Below are 16,102 nucleotides of genomic sequence, written 5' to 3'. Positions count from 1 at the left end.
CTTCAGTTTTAAATTATATCATATTCCTCATTTAGAACCCATTTTCAACGAAAAAAACGCACAATCGGGAGAGGCCATCCCCCCAATCACTCACCCGTCAAAGCTAGTCAGGTTGATATCGGCGTTCACCTATTCGGAACACTATCCTGCGAGTATGCTAGTGCGGGAACCTGATCCCGGAGGTTAGATAGACTTCCGGGAACGTCATCAAAGCTTCAACCTCAACAAAGAAAACGGACAAGAGTCCGTTGCTATGGAAATGGGACCGAAGGTTCCCAAAGAGTATTAGAAACAAAAAGCAATCAATCCAGCTCAACTACTGCTAATATACAAGTATAGCATGAAAAGCTCCAATATTGAAATGAACAAATTAAGATTGTAAACTCCAAACAACAAACTTAATCATAGGAGATACAAAGCATAATCAATCCAATTTAAATAACCCGCTTATTTCTAAAAAGGAGACTCATATTTGACAAAAACCAAACACATCGATTCATGTAGTAACCACCATCGTTCAGAAAGGAAGCCACCTACTTCGATATAAAGCATGCTTATTCGAAACCTCAGCCCAAGTCAAGTATCAATTTACTGCCTAATCCACATTCAACATATAATATTGAGATAGCATTCTATCTCTATTCCTCACCAAACATTACTCAATAAAGGAAGCCAGTCTTAGAGAGTCAAATAGTTAAAAAAGAAAAGGCAGAAATATAAATTATTGATGTCAGTCCAGTCACGTTCTAGACACTTCACATCCCCCAATATTAGAAAATTTCAATTTGAGAATTTTGGTTAATAATTTCAGTTGTTATGTACACCACAATCCATAAAAAAATATACAATATAATTACAAAACATACATTGACATCACAACAGTACAGTGTGAAACAAATTTTGTGAAACAAATTTAACAAGGTAAGATATACCATCGTACACATGTAAGTCAATACTCTTTTAATCCCCCAAAAAGGACTCCAATTCCCTATCAGAGTTGAGGCCCGATTCTACGGCCCTCAATCTCATTATCCATAATGCCTCTTTCCTACGTAAGGATAGTTCTCTATTACCACCTCTTGGATCCCGAGGGACATGTTCTAATCCCAAAAAATTGAAGCTTTTATGAGCTGGTTGTGAGTTACAAATTGTAATGTGAGCCACTATTGGATATCTTACGTCATTGTTTTTAAGCATCCGAATATGTTCTCCAATTCTAACCTTAAGTGGGCGTATTGTGCTCCCCACATAGATTCGAGTGCATTTACATCGTATTATGTATATGACATAAGTGGTATTACAGTTGATCATTGAGCAAATTCTACAAACTCTCCCACCCATAGAAAATTCCTTAATATTATGACATGCCCAACGACATACTCCACAGTAGCCACATTTGAAAAAACCCATAGTACGTGTGGATAAATTTAGCATAGCAGAGGAAAGACATTTGGAAAGGATGTGGAGCCCAGGATTTAGTCTAAAAAGTACAGAAACCCTTGTTTGTTTTGACCTTCTCTGTGTGACATTACAATTAAAAACACAAATGCTTCACATTTGTCCGGCACATTTTTAAAAGTGGAGCAAATTCAGATGGGGTCTCAGATTTCACAATTAGTTTGTTGCGAGAATTGGTTTCTCTAATAGGCCCAAGAAAATCTGTAGGTGCATCGACTTATACTGGAAACCCCACAAGTATTCAAGGGGGTTAATATAAATGGTCAGCGAGCCACGTTACAACCCAAACGTTGACACCCACAAGACTATTTGAACTTTGTCGAGCCCTTCAATATAAGGAAGGTGAGAAATCCTCATTCAATATATCTTATGAATTCAAAAACGACCTTCTTCTTGATGGCGTGATTTTTCCTTAAAAGACTTACACTGTGTTTGATAAGGAAAGTGGGGTCCTACATAAATATGTGTAAGTGATTTTAGGTAAAAAGAAAAGTTGATTTGTCTTTCAACATCTTTAGCTGAGGCAGCTATTTACTTTGCATTTAACAATTACAGCACAAAGAAATTATGTTTCAAGTAACCTGATATTACCTTAAAATAAATAGATACCTGTTAACGTAAGCTGAAATACATCATGGGGTATGATATGTCATGTTAAATCAGCTTATAATTTGGTTAGAATGCAAGCAGGAAAATACATGAAAGTGTCTGTAATGCTCTATTAATGGATTGTAAATTGTGATAGGGTTACAGCCACTTCTCACCACTATCTTTCATGTTGCAATCAAAGCAAAATGCACATTTTGACCTAAGAGCATACCCGTAAACAAGATAACTTGACGCAGTTTCATCTTAAAAGGCATTGTTTCTAGGCTACATATCAGTTGACATAGATCCATTAAAGAGCCTATGTATTTTAGAATGCTAAAAATATTCACTGATTTCGTGATTTGTGAGACTGTTAGAAAAGTTATTCAACATTTGACTGAGCTATTAGCGAAACAAATAACGTATTAATGTCCCTGAAGGTCACCGTTTTTTTGAGTGAAGTAATGATGCAGACTTGGCAATTTGAGCAATACTGTCCCAACGAAAGCCAGTTGTGTAAGGGTGACACCGAGTTGCTAATCATTCTGAAAAGGTGAACCTCCTCTGCAAGTGAATTACCCAGTTTATGGAAAGGAAATGATAGCTGTGGTTTAGATATTGGGAAAATTACTTAAATGTTTTTTGTTGGCTTAGTATTATATTGTAGGAGGCTAAGAACCTGGCATCCCACAATTATGTTGATATAAGAAACTGAATTGTTGAGACCACTACTGTATAACATTTGACTTTACAGTTACCTTTAAACCTACCCATCATAATACCAAAGAGCCTGCTTTTAATTGAATACGTCACAAATTAGATACTTGGAGAATTTGTAGAAGTAAATCTTCCAGAAAAAAGCCCATAAAGTGTATCAAGGTAGAATGGTGAATATTATGTTAGCCCTATTCAACAGTTCTCTGAGTCCATCCCTGCTCCTTCTGCTGCCAGGCTCTGACTAGGCCTCTGCCAGGCGTATTGCGCAGCTCTTCTCAGACAGCGCTAAGGTCTTTTGCACAGGAGTCTTGACTGCTGGCCTGCACTCTCTGGTCCCCTGCAACTTACAACTGTGCTCCCCTTTCCCGCTGTTTTCCCCCGCCACTCAGCTCCCCTCCCAGGACCCATTTAATGAAGGCCCCAGCGTGGCTCCAGTGAGTAGGTCCACCCCTGCTTCCCAGTGCTGCCAGGCTTTGACTAGACCTCTGCTAGGCCTATTGCTCAGCTTTGCTCAGACAATGCCAAGGTCTCCTGAACAATAGACTTGACTGCTGGCCTGCACTCTCTGGTCCTTCGCCCCTGCACCCTCTATCCCCTTTACCTCCCTTTCTCCCACCCCCTAGCACGCCTCCCAGACCTATTTAATGGAGCTGAACACCAGATGTGTGCAGTGGGTGTGCCGCTGGCACAAAGGCAAGCCCATCTGCGTCCTTCCGCACCTGGACTGCGCCAAGTGACAGGAACCCGGTAGCTCCAGACCCCCTTAGGTAATCTGCTTGGGATTTACTCGCCGTGAAGCCCGGAAACAACAACTGCTGCTTGGCATCACCTGGCAGCCCAGCAGGATGTTTCAGCTGTCATCACTGCCGCCTCACTGCCATGCCAGCTCTGAACACACTTGCAGTATTCTTCTCTCCGATGTCAGCACTGACCAAAGTCGAGAAACTCAGCTGCATCCTTCTCAACACCAGATCCCTCTGCAAGAAGACCACCAAAATCTGGAACATCATCTCCTCCTTTGCCCTGACCTAACTTTCATCACCGAAATGTGGATCGCCCCAGAGTCCGAGCTGGACATGGCCACTGCAACACCTTCCATAGACAAGATGAAATACCAAGACCGCCCCAGTGAACATGCAGTTGGCATCACCATCATACGCAAGGAATCGATCACCTGCACCATAAGCAACGATCAGACCACACCAAACCTGGAACACATGATTTTCCAGCTCCACACTGACAATAACAACACCATCAAAGGCACCTTGGCATATAGATCGCCAGGTCTGCATACCGGAATCAGCAATGCCATTGCAGATTTCATCACTCCCCTCGCATTAGAATCCGAACACTACATCCTCCTGGAGGACCTCAACTCCCACCTGGAAGACCTCACCAACACCAACTCCACCCACCGTTTGGAAAGACTGGACAACATCAGCCTCAAGCAACTAGTCACTAACCCCACTCACGTAGCAGGTCATGTGCTAGACCCCATTTTTTCATCCAGCAACAGAATCAGATACACACACTCCTCGGACTACACCTGGATGGGTCACTCTACTGTACACTTAATCATCACTGGATGTATCCGCCCCATCACCAACTGCCACAGCGCACCCTCCCGCTGCTGGAGCAAGGTCACACAATAACAATAATAATAACCTGGGCCAAGCGGTATAGAACTTTAGCGACTGGGTCACCAACGCAGCAAACCTAGTTGCTCCCAATAAACCTGCCAAAACGTACAAACCAGCCAAACAAACCAACTGGTACATCCCAGAACTTTGCAGGACACAAAGTAAATGCAAACAGCTGGAGAGAAGATAGTGCTCCAGAAGGAACTAAATCAACAGATGCAAATTTTAAGTCAGCCCTCAACAACTACCACCAACAGATCAAAACAGCAAAGAGGGAGGCCCTGACCGCCCAAATCAGTACCAGTTCCAAATGAACCAAGGAACTTGTTGCCATTGTCAGACAGTATAACTGCCCCCCACCCACCGAAAACACAATCCCTGCATCACAGAAGCTCTGCGACACTCTTCCTGACCATTTTCACAACAAAATGGCAGCCATATAGAAGAACTTCGAGCCAAACCCTCCAGCACATGCAATATCCAATTAACCACCAGGACCGACCACCCACTCAATGTCTGGAAACAACTCAAAGAAGAAGAAACATCTGCCCTTATGAGCACCAACCCCTGCACCACTATCTCTTTAACCTCAGAAGAGGCAAAATCAGCCTCCAGCTCTCCACCATTATCAACGTCCCGCTAACCACGGCCATCTTTCCCAACACCTGGAAACACGGCTAGGTCAGATCACTCCTCAAGAAACCCTCAGCAGGCCCCAATGAACTACAGAATAACTGATCCATCTCCTTGCTCACATTCCCTGCCAAAGTCCTGGAGAAGGCCGTCAACCTCCAACTCAAAAATACCTGGAGAGACACAACATACTAGACTACTCCAAGTCAGATTTCATGACCGAGCACAGCACTGAAACAGCATAGATCACTTCTTCAGACAACATCCACGCCCTGCTCCACATAGGAGAATCTGCCACCCTCATTCTCTTTGACCTGTCCGCCACCTTTGACACGGTTTCCCACTGCACACTCATCCATCATCAGTGCCAGATAGGAATAAACAGCGAAGTGCTCAGATGAATGGAATCCTTTATCACAGGATGGACCCAGAAAGTTTGCCTCCCCTCTTCACATCTCACACCAAGCATAACATCTGAGGCGTGCCCCAGGGCTCGCCCCTCAGTCCCACACTCTTCAATATCTACATGATGCCCCTCTCCGACATTGTCAGATCGCACAACATCAACATCATCTCTTACGCTGACGAAACCCTTCAAACAAGAGGAATTTCCACAACTGCCTGAAGAGCATTGCAGCATGGATGAAGGACAACTGTCTAAAGTTGAACACAGACAAGACCGAAGTTCTCATCTTCAGCAAACACTATGCCCTCTGGATTGATTCCTGGTGGCCGGCGGATCTCGGCCCCACCCACACACCAAAAGACCACACCTGTAACTTTGGCATTATCTTAGACAGTGAGATCTCCATGAGACATCAGGTCAACTCTGTAGCCTCAATCTGCTTCCTCACACTTTACATGTGCAAATAAAATTTCAAATGGCTCCCCATCAACACAAGAAAGACAGTTACTCATGCTCTCATCACTAGTTAGTTTGACTATGGCAATGCCCTCTTTGCTGTCACCTCCATGGAACTCAAGCATAGGCTCCAATAAATACACAATGCTGTATCTAGACTGATTCTTGACCTGCCTAAAAGAGCCCAAATCTACCAGCACCTGAAAAAACTTCCAGTGGCTTCAGAAGCAATTACATTTCAAGCTCCTCACCCACGCAGTAGTCGTGTGGGCTCTCATTATCTAAATGATGTTGCTGGATTTGGGCAGCAGCATCATCTAAATTGTTGGGGACTGAGTCCAATCCCACAGCATGTGACATCTGTCGGCCTAATCAATTTCCGGCCAACTAGCAGCGCCTCATCTCTATCCGAGAACAGGGATGATTGTGGTAACCGGCGCATGACAAGAATGACTTCTGAGGAAAATTGTAGTGTATCAGATTCCATCCTTTTCTCTCAGTTACATTAGTCTCACACATGCAAAGACAGACAGGGGCAGGGAATGGTTCAATAACATTTATTGAAACAACTGCTTCTTAGATAAAATGGCATGGATTGCAATAATTAGAATGATAAAACACGCTAGAAGCAAAATGATGACAAGGAAAGTGAAACACAAGAAAAGTCACACCATACTGTGACTATGCATAATATATGCTGTTCCTACCGAAGCTATGCTAGAGCACAGTGTGATAAGCCCTAATCCACCCTTCAGGTTTTCCCCTAGGGAAGACGTCATTCCCCATACCTGAGCAAGGAAGCATGTTGTCTAGAGAGATACCATCCCAATATAGGCCAGGGAACCTTAGTCTTAGCAAGTAGCTGTAGCAAAGTCAATCAGCATGCGGTTGTGGTCATCTGGCTGGAATCTCTCTCTAACCTGCATCGGACAGAGAAGTGTTTTTATAATAAAACTGCTGATTTTCTGAGAAAATGTCCCCACATAAGGATGTGTATGCTTCTGTGAATGTTGGAGGTGAAGTGTACCACTTTGCCGGCAACTCTATCTCGCTGCAGTCTTAAGGAAAGTACAAAGTGAGAAGAATGTCTTGCTAAGAAACGCAATGCTTTCCTAGGCAAAAGAACAATTCTATAAAGAAAAGAAAACAGCACCACAAATGTGGTTGATGCTAAAATAATAAAACAAAGCAAAATAAAAATATAACTGTGCTAAAGGACACAAGTGGAAGTCCTAGTTGCTAAAGTAACGTGTCTAGAAGCAGCACTGAAATGGCTATACAACACCCTCCCGTTGCCGGTTCAAAGGATAACATTAAAAAAGGTCACTTGGGGCCTGATTCACAAAGGTAAACTTACAAGTTTGTGTAAGTTTACATGCTGTCAATATTCCCAAAACTGCATTTTAATAGTAAGTATATGAATCCAGAGACTCCACAGTTGGGGCGGAGAACTCCGCACATTAAATATTAGGACAGACTTATCTTGTTTTGTGTGAAGTTTTCCTCCCCGACTGCAGAGCCTTCTTACTTTTAAACTTCCTAGTAACATGCAGTTTTGAGAATACTGAAAAAATGTAAACTTATACAAACATGTAAGTTTACTTTTGTGAATCAGGCCCTTAATATGCAGACTAGGTTATATTTAAAGGACAGATAAATAAAATGTCACAGAAATTAAGAATACCAAAGAAAAGAAAAATGATCCAAGGGAAAACATTGGAAAATGCTTTGAATGTTATTTCATGGAGCATAAAAATCCGTTATGTTGGTGCCTTTCCACAAATTTGAGTTTTTATATACAGGGAGTGCAGAATTATTAGGCAAGTTGTATTTTTGAGGATTAATTTTATTATTGAACAACAACCATAATCTCAATGAACCCAAAAAACTCATTAATATCAAAACTGAATATTTTTGGAAGTAGTTTTTAGTTTGTTTTTTGTTTTAGCTATGTTAGGGGGATATCTGTGTGTGCAGGTGACTATCACTGTGCATAATTATTAGGCAACTTAACAAAAAAAAATATATACCTATTTCAATTATTTATCATTACCAGTGAAACCAATATAACATCTCAACATTCACAAATATACATTTCTGACATTCAAAAACAAAACAAAAACAAATCAGTGACCAATATAGCCACCTTTCTTTGCAAGGACACTCAAAAGCCTGCCATCCATGGATTCTGTCAGTGTTTTGATCTGTTCACCATCAACATTGCGTGCAGCAGCATCCACAACCTCCCAGACACTGTTCAGAGAGGTGTACTGTTTTCCCTCCTTGTAAATCTCACATTTGATGATGGACCACAGGTTCTCAATGGGGTTCAGATCAGGTGAACAAGGAGGCCATGTCATTAGATTTCCTTCTTTTATACCCTTTCTTGCCAGCCACGCTGTGGAGTACTTGGACGCGTGTGATGGAGCATTGTCCTGCATGAAAATCATGTTTTTCTTGAAGGATGCAGACTTCTTCCTGTACCACTGCTTGAAGAAGGTGTCTTCCAGGAACTGGCAGTAGGACTGGGAGTTGAGCTTGACTCCATCCTCAACCCGAAAAGGCCCCACAAGCTCATCTTTGATGATACCAGCCCAAACCAGTACTCCACCTCCACCTTGCTGGCGTCTGAGTCGGACTGGAGCTCTCTGCCCTTTACCAATCCAGCCACGGGCCCATCCATCTGGCCCATCAAGACTCACTCTCATTTCATCAGTCCATAAAACCTTTAAAAAATCAGTCTTGAGATATTTCTTGGCCCAGTCTTGACGTTTCAGCTTGTGTGTCTTGTTCAGTGGTGGTCGTCTTTCAGCCTTTCTTACCTTGGCCATGTCTCTGAGTATTGCACACCTTGTGCTTTTGGGCACTCCAGTGATGTTGCAGCTCTGAAATATGGCCAAACTGGTGGCAAGTGGCATCGTGGCAGCTGCACGCTTGACTTTTCTCAGTTCATGGGCAGTTATTTTGCGCCTTGGTTTTTCCACACGCTTCTTGCGACCCTGTTGACTATTTTGAATGAAACGCTTGATTGTTCGATGATCACGCTTCAGAAGCTTTGCAATTTTAAGAGTGCTGCATCCCTCTGCAAGATATCTCACTATTTTTGACTTTTCTGAGCCTGTCAAGTCCTTCTTTTGACCCATTTTGCCAAAGGAAAGGAAGTTGCCTAATAATTATGCACACCTGATATAGGGTGTTGATGTCATTAGACCACACCCCTTCTCATTACAGAGATGCACATCACCTAATATGCTTAATTGGTATTAGGCTTTCGAGCCTATACAGCTTGGAGTAAGACAACATGCATAAAGAGGATGATGTGGTCAAAATACTCATTTGCCTAATAATTCTGCACTCCCTGTAAGTGCTAGTATAAATTCAGTTCAGATTCCAAAACACTGTTTGCAGATGCAAGCAGGAGGGTACCACACACCTTATACTTCAGGTGTGGGTGAAGAAGCCAAAACCAACTGGCCAAATGCAGTTCCTTTAGAAATGGCACCAACCTTCCTCTTTTACCTAGTAAGATGCTTGGCTCCATCATCTCTGGATAATGCTGGAAGCAAAATTTCAGTGAGAGCAAGAGGGGCCGATCACCCATGTCCTCTGGCAGTCACGCAAAGCAACTGAGCAAGAAGGGAAGTCTTATTTTTATGTTCATTAAGCATTTAGTCAATACCAAGCAGAGAAGTAATTGTGTATATTATGATACAGATTATAACAATGGAGTGAATGTTGTATAGAGGGAGGGTATAAAATTTAAAACAGCTAGTCAGTCAGCAGTGTCAAAATCCCATCAATTCTAATGGGAAGTTTTACGTCACCATGGTGGCAGAAATTCAAAATTACTGATCATTTCACAGGTTATATGCTTTGTGGTATTAAACTTATCTGAGAAGTTCAAGCACTCAATCAATCGACATTTGTAAAGCGTGCTACTCATCCGTTAGGGTCTCACGGCGCTGAGGGAGGGGGAGGGAAGGACTACTACTGCTCGAATTGCCAGGTCTTGAGGCATTTCCCAGAGGTCAGGAGGTGCTGGGTCTGTTGAAGGTGGGCGGGGAGGGCGTTCCAGGTCTTGGCCGCACGGTGGGAGAAGGATCTTCCGCCGGCTGTAGTTCGATGGAGGCGAGAGACGGTGGCGAGGGCAAGATTGGTGGAGCGGAGTTGGCGGGTGGGAGTGTGGAAGGTGAGTCCATCATTGAGGTAGGCCGGGCCTGTGTTGTGAAGAGCCTTGTGACCGTGGATGAGGAGCTTGAAGGTGATCCTCTTGGTGACAGGAAGCCAGTGCAGTTCTCTGAGGTGGGCTGAGATGTGGTCGCAGCGTGAGATGTTGAGGATTAGGCGTGCAGAGGTATTCTGTATACTTCGTAGTTTCTTCTAGAGCTTGGCTGTGGTTCCTGCTTAGAGCGCGTTGCTGTAGTCCAGTCTGCTGCTAACAAGAGCATAGGTAACCGTCCTTCTTGTTTTGGTGGGGATTCATCTGAAGATCTTGCGAAGCATGCAGAGGGTGTTAAAGCAGGAAGATGAGACGGCATTGACTTGCTGGGTCATGGTGAGCGATGAGTCTAGGATGAAGTCTAGATTGCGGGTCTTGGTGCGGTTCCTAGGGTAGCTGGCCACCAGGAGTCATCCCATGCGGAGCGGTTGGAGCCAAGGATGAGGATCTCTGTCTTGTCTGAGTTAAGTTTGAGGCGGCTCTTCTCCATCCAGATGGCGATGGCATGCAGTCCATCATGTAGGTTGGTTTTGGCAGTGGCGGGGTCCTTGGTGAGTGAGAGGATCAGCTGGGTATCGTCGGCATAGGAGACGATGTTGAGGTTGTGGGATCGGCCGATGTTGGCGAGCAGTGCCATGTAGATGTTAAAAAGAGTAGGGCTGAGTGAAGATCCTTGGGGGACGCCGCAGATGGTTTTGGTGGCCCCCGACAGGAAGGGAGGAAGGCGGACTCTCTGCGTTCTGCCGGAGCACTAAATCCCATATTTGTGTTTCAGCTGTGCAAAGCTCTTCCCTGCCTCCCACTTCCACCCCCAATCGTCTTCATGCAATTCTCTGAACTTTCAAAGTAAATTTCTTCCCTTAGCTCCAGTGTATGTCCAGGCTTGTACACAGTAGATTTCAACTGGGTCAGCGCTGCCTCCTTTCTACATGGAGATGGGTTCCATGGTGTCTAATCCATAACAAGTGTCCATAAGTGGCAGTCCCCAGGGGTTCTCTCAATCTTATTCTGGGCATTTTGTTGCAACTAGTCTGTGAGGTCATGTACTTTAGATGACCCCAAGAAGAATGTCAGGATCATGGATATTAGAAGGCAGAAGACTGCCAAGAACAAGAGACAGTGGTAGGGAAAGAATAGAGAGAAGTGGGTTTGAGGATCTGGAAGGCTGCTAGGTGAACATTCTAAGTGAAGTCCAGTAAGAGACCAATCAGAGGGAAGGCAGGTGGTTCAAGGGGAATTTAAGACCAATCATAAAATGTGGCTAGTAACTTCGTAACTGCTTTTTTGTATGGCTGTCTGACTTGTAGTTATTGCCCAATGTTTCCTTCTGGTTTGCCCCTTTGTTATTTTCCCTCTTTCTTTCCTTGTTTCCTCCTCCTCTTCAGTGTCTATCTTGCTCGGCATGCTCTTTCTGTCATCTTCCATCTAACAGTACAGTTACACTTTGCGCTAACTGACTGGCATTTTCTTCTGATGCTTCCTCCCTTAATATTCCTCTTGCTTCTTCGCTGTTACCTCAACTCATCTGCTTTCCAGAGGAAACATCGGAAACAATGCATTGTAAACAACGCAGACATTTCCTACGCAAGCAGAACAAAGTTTGCTTGAACAGTGACTGCCTTTTTCTCTGCCTTAACCATGCATGTGCTAAACTATGCATATGCATAGTTAAAGCAGAGAAAAAGGCAGAGAGCAGTCTAGTGGATCGAGAGAGGATGCAGTGAGGTGAGTAGGGCTGGGGCAGGGTCGGGGTAGTTTTTAGGAGTAGTGAGTGGATTAAGGGCTTAGGGTGGGTGGGGAAGATCAGACAATTTTTTAAGGGGGTTCAGGGAAGTTTAGTTTTTAAGGCTTACTGGGTAGTTCACTTTTTAGGGGTGGAGGTGAGAGTTTTTTTTTTTTAGGGCTTAGGGTGGGGGCAGGGTAGTTTGTATTGGAGAATGTTTAAGGAAGGGTGGGAGGAGATTAGGAAGGATCGGGAGAAGACACGCTGAGGTAAGTGGGGTTTGATTAAGTGCTTTTGGGGTAGTTTTTCTTTATGGGTGGGTGGTTGGAGTAGTTTTTTAGGCTTTAGGGTGGGTGAAGTAGTTTATTTTATAGCGGTGGGGTAGTTTATTTTTACAGGTGGGGAAGGTTTAAGGAAGGGCAGGAGGAGGGAGGAGAGAAGAAGCGGAGGGATCGGGAAAAGACGCAATAAGGTAAGTGGGGTTGGGGCAGGGTTTGGGGTCATTTTCACTGGTGGGGTGGATTTAGGGCTTTTAGGTACTTTATTTTTTAGGGGCAGGAGTGGAAGGAGTCAGGTAGTTTATTTTTTAGGGCTTAGGGTGTGTGGGTGTTTTGTGGTAGTTTACTTATTCGGGTGGGGAAGGTTTTGGGACTCAGGGCGGGTCAGGGTGTTGGGTAGTTTAGTTTTTAGGGGTGGGGGGCTGGGGTAGTTTTTTTTAGGGCTTAAGGTCGGTGGGGGTCGGGGTAGTTCAGGTATTAGGGGTGGGGGAAGGTTTTAGGGCTCAGGTTGGGGGATTTCTGGGTAGTTTACTGATTGGGAGTTTGGGTTGTTTTGGGCCTCAGGGAGGGTGGGGGGGTTTGGGATACCTTTTTAGGTTAAGAGGGGGGTTGTATGACAGAACCACACATGGCGTTTCCACATATGCCTTTACTAAGCATTTTTACAATGAAATTAGTTGTAAATGCGTGCGTGGTAGAGGCATGCTGGGAAAAGAGGCGGTCGTGGTTCTGAATGCATTGTTAAGGCATGTGTTGTTCAGGCATGCGTGGTTCTGTCATACAACTGCTTTCCGGTCCTCAAGCTCTTCGGGTTGCTGGAGAATTAAGGGTGCTCTTAGGCTGTCTCCAGTATTTCCTTCCTTAGATTCTGATGGTAATGTGTTTAAGAGTGGAAGTAGACGTGTGTCCGACGACGTTCCAAAACATGCTAAGCTGGTACCAAACCATCGAAGATGCTTCCTATATAATTTTCCAATTGAGTGATTTTCTGGAAAAAAAATCAGAAGAGCCCAATTAGCATTTTCTGTAGCAGGATAATAGCCATGAAGCAGTCGTCCCTATAAAAACATGCTATCTATAGCATTGTTTTATATTTTAGGGAGAGGTTTGGGACACATATTGTTCACTCTTAGTTACCAATGTGGTCATTACAACCCTGGAGGTCGGTGTTAAAGCGGCGGTAAGACCGCCAACAGGCTGGCGGTAAAAAAACTGGAATCACGACCGTGGCGGAAACCACCAACATAGACAGCCACTTTAACACTCCGACCACCACGGCGGTACAAACAAACAGCTTGGCGGTCACCACCATCAGACAGGCGGAAGACAATGTACCGCCCACAGTATCACAACCTACCAATCTGCCACCTTTTCCGGGGCGGATTCACCGCGAATAAAAACACGGCGGAAACAGGACTTCAAAGGAAAAACGCTCACCTCTACACACCCCATGAGGAACCAGGACGCCATGGAACCAGTGCTTTACATATTCCCAGCTTTCATCTTCTTGCTCCTCTACCAGGAGCATGAACGCCGGCGGCGAAGACCACAGTGAGTACTGCACCTACAACACAGGGGAGGGGGAGGGAAAAAACAGGGACACACACACGCAACACGCAACACCCCCACCCCCACCCTCACCCACGACAAAACACATACTAATACATATTGATGCATCACAGTTACACCCCCCAACCCCCCCCGGAAGAATGCAAAGACAAAAGGAAATTAGTGTAACCATTGTAATCTATTAAAATCCAGTACGCAAAAATATATATACCTGTTAACAAATATTTACACTAAGAATAGAAGTCCAGGTATTGCTCCATTTAAGTCGTGGAACACTGGGCCCACACTGCATGGGCGAGGCCCACACAAGGTACCCGAACATTACGGAGAGAAAACTGCAGGGGCATCAGATAGAAATAAAACAGGCACCTCAAGGGGAAGGGAAAGGGCAGGGCACCTCAGCCGGATGAGTGCACAACGCCAAATCCACGAGGGGGCCACATGCCCACTGTTCAATCCTGGGGAGTGCAAAGCCACAGTCTCACAAGTATCTACAGTGGGTGGTTTGCCCACTGTTCAATCCTGGGGAGTGCAAAGCCACAGTCTCACAAGTCTCTACAGTGGGTGGTTTGCCCACTGTTCAATCCTGGGCAGTGCAAAGCCACAGTCTCTCAAGTATCTACAGTGGGTGGCTTGCCCACTGTTCAATCCTGGGGAGTGCAAAGCCACAGTCTCTCAAGGCTCTACAGTGGGTAGTTTGCCCACTGTTCAATCCTGGGGAATGCAAAGCCACAGTCTCTCAAGTCTCTACAGTGGGTGGTTTGCCCACTGTTCAATCCTGGGGAGTGCAAAGCCACAGTCTCTACAGTGGGTGGGTTGCCCACTGTTCAATCCTGGGGAGTGCAAAGCCACAGTCTCTCAAGTCTCTACAGTGGGTAGTTTGCCCACTGTTCATTTCTGGGGAGTGCAAAGCCACATTCTCTCAAGTTTCTACAGTGGGTGGTTTGCCCAATGCTTTATCCTGGGGAGTACAAAGCCACAGTCTCTCAAGTGGATAACAGTCTCCACTGGTTCTGAAGGGGGCTTTGTGCCCAGAGTGCTTCATCCTGCTCGTGGCGGACTCAGTAGTGTCTGTGCTCTTGGCGCTTATGGGCCAGCGGTGATTGTGGTGGCGGTGGCCATTGCAGCGGTGCTTGTGGCGGCGGTGTCCATTGCAGCGGTGCTTGTGGCGGCGTTGTCCACTGCAGCGACTCAGCTGCTGGCGGTCCTGTCTGGCCAGCGGGGCTGGTGCTGGTGATCCTGTCTGGGCCTGCAGGGCTGCTGCTGGCGGTCCTGTCTGGGCCTGCGGTGCTGGCGGTCCTGTCTGGGCCAGCGGGGCTGGTGCTGGCGGTTGCATCCTGGCCAGCGGAGCTGGTGCTGACGGTCCTGTCTGGGCCAGCGGGGCTGGTGCTGGCGGTCCTGTCTGGGCCTGCGGGCTGGTGCTGGCGGTCGCCTCCTAGCCAGTGGGGCTGGTGCTGGCGGTCGCCTCCTGGGCAGCGGGGCTGGTGCTGGCGGTTGCCTCCTGGGCAGTGGGGCTGCTGCTGGCGGTCGCCTCCTGGGCAGCGGAGCCGGTGCTGGCGGTTCTGTCTGGGCCAGCAGGGCTGCTGCTGGCGGTTGCCTCCTGGGCAGCGGGGCTGATGGCGGTCGCCTCCTGGGCAGTGGGGCTGATGGCGGCCACCTCCTGGCCAGCGGGGCTGGTGCTGGAGGTCGCCTCCTGTGCAGCGGGGCTGATGGCGCTCGCCTCCTGGCAGCGGGGCTGATGGCGGTCTTCTCCGCCGTGCCGATCTTCCCAGACTTGCCGGGTTTCTTGTGCCCCTTCCCCACCTTGGAAGGTGTCACAGCTGACTCTACTCTCCCACCTGTACCTCTGGGAGCGGCTTTGGTGGCTGGTGTCTTCCCCCTCTCCCGCCGGGCACTGGCCAACTTTTGATGCTTTACAGGTGGGGGACTGTCCGTGCTGTGGCTCCTTTACAACACTGGCTGCCCTGCTGCCTTATGCACTCCAGAATCTTGTGACTACTGGCACCACTGATCCCGGCGATGTCATGGCTGAGGTGCTAGGTTGGGACCTGGAGAGTCAGGCCCTAGGGGACTGACAGGGTGGGAGAGGTGAGGGAAAGAGGTCAAGGGTGGACAGGAAAAGTTTCTTGGGAACACTGGGACGGGTAGCTGGAGGGGGTTTGGGAGTGGAGGAAGACGTTGTGGTTGTAGGAGGTGTACGTTTGGTGACTTTGGGTGAAGGTGCATGTGCTGGAGGCTGTCGTGAGGTGGATGGCTGTTGGGTGGGTGTGTGCCTGTGTTTGTGTACCTTTGGAGGTGGCGTCACAGACACACTGGGAGAGGACACAGGGGATGTGTGAATTGTAGTGGGGGTGGTGACTGCACGTGAGCGGGGTGTGGTGGTGATGGAAGTAGTGGCTGTAGATGTAGTGCATG

At 46.4% G+C, this 16,102-nt stretch overlaps 1 protein-coding gene and 1 long non-coding RNA gene across 5 annotated transcripts in view; one reads left to right on the top strand and one right to left on the bottom strand.

Moving 5' to 3' along the window:
• Window positions 1-171, bottom strand: part of LOC138284933 (uncharacterized) — a 97,070-nt gene extending 96,899 nt beyond the window's left edge. For both annotated transcript variants that reach the window (XR_011201484.1, XR_011201483.1), the window contains exon 1: window positions 95-171. This is a non-coding gene — a long non-coding RNA (uncharacterized lncRNA). The remainder of the gene's footprint in view (window positions 1-94) is intronic.
• Window positions 1-16,102, top strand: part of GRB14 (growth factor receptor bound protein 14) — a 1,076,705-nt gene that overhangs the window by 842,619 nt on the left and 217,984 nt on the right. The window lies entirely within an intron of this gene.

The sequence above is a fragment of the Pleurodeles waltl genome, chromosome 3_1 (assembly GCF_031143425.1).
Source record: "Pleurodeles waltl isolate 20211129_DDA chromosome 3_1, aPleWal1.hap1.20221129, whole genome shotgun sequence".
Taxonomy (NCBI): Eukaryota; Metazoa; Chordata; class Amphibia; order Caudata; family Salamandridae; genus Pleurodeles; species Pleurodeles waltl.
The sequence above is the reverse complement of the archived record's forward strand: the minus strand, read 5'-3'. Positions and strand labels throughout refer to the sequence as shown.